The 641-nt window shown below is 51.5% G+C and overlaps 1 pseudogene; it reads right to left on the bottom strand.

Annotated features, from left to right (window-relative positions):
- Window positions 1-641, bottom strand: part of LOC102502489 (keratin, type I cytoskeletal 19 pseudogene) — a 1,241-nt pseudogene that overhangs the window by 383 nt on the left and 217 nt on the right.

Genomic DNA, 641 nt, shown 5'->3' with positions numbered 1-641 from the left:
GGTGACCCAGGCTTCCACATCCTCTGGTTCTGCTCAGCCATGACTTCATACTGGTTTCTCATGTCGCCTAGGATCTAGACTAGGTGGATGCCTGGAGCAGAATCCATTTCCACCCTGACTTGTCCACACCCATTGGCCCCCTCAGGACACTTGTTTCCTCCTCATGGTTCTTCAGGTAGGCCAGCTCCTCCTTCAGGCTTTCATTTGCATCTCCAGATCTGTCCTGGCCAGGGTCAGCTCATCCAGGACCCTGCACAGGCCATTGATATCACCCTTCAAGCTCATGTGCAGCATCTGTTCCACCTCAAACTTGATTCAGAGGTTGTCTAGAGCCAGGGGAGCATTGTCAATCTGCAGGACAATCCTGGAATTCTAGATGGTGGCACCCAGAATCTGGTCCTCCAAGTACTCAGGTCCTTGAGAAGTGGTCATAGTCATGGAAAGACCTGACACCTGCTTTTGTACCAGTCACAGATCTTCACCACCAGCTCACTATTGGCCTCCTCCAGACTCAGTACCCTGTCCAGGTAGGAGGTGAGAAGGTCGTTGAGATTCTGCATGGTGATATTCTCATTGCCTGCCAGCAGCTCATTGGAGCCAACCAGTGTACCTATATAGTGGCCACTGAAGCTTCTTCTGTA

This window comes from Tupaia chinensis, unplaced genomic scaffold (assembly GCF_000334495.1).
Source record: "Tupaia chinensis unplaced genomic scaffold, TupChi_1.0 Scaffold000225_1, whole genome shotgun sequence".
NCBI classification, from domain to species: domain Eukaryota; kingdom Metazoa; phylum Chordata; class Mammalia; order Scandentia; family Tupaiidae; genus Tupaia; species Tupaia belangeri.
The sequence above is the reverse complement of the archived record's forward strand: the minus strand, read 5'-3'. Positions and strand labels throughout refer to the sequence as shown.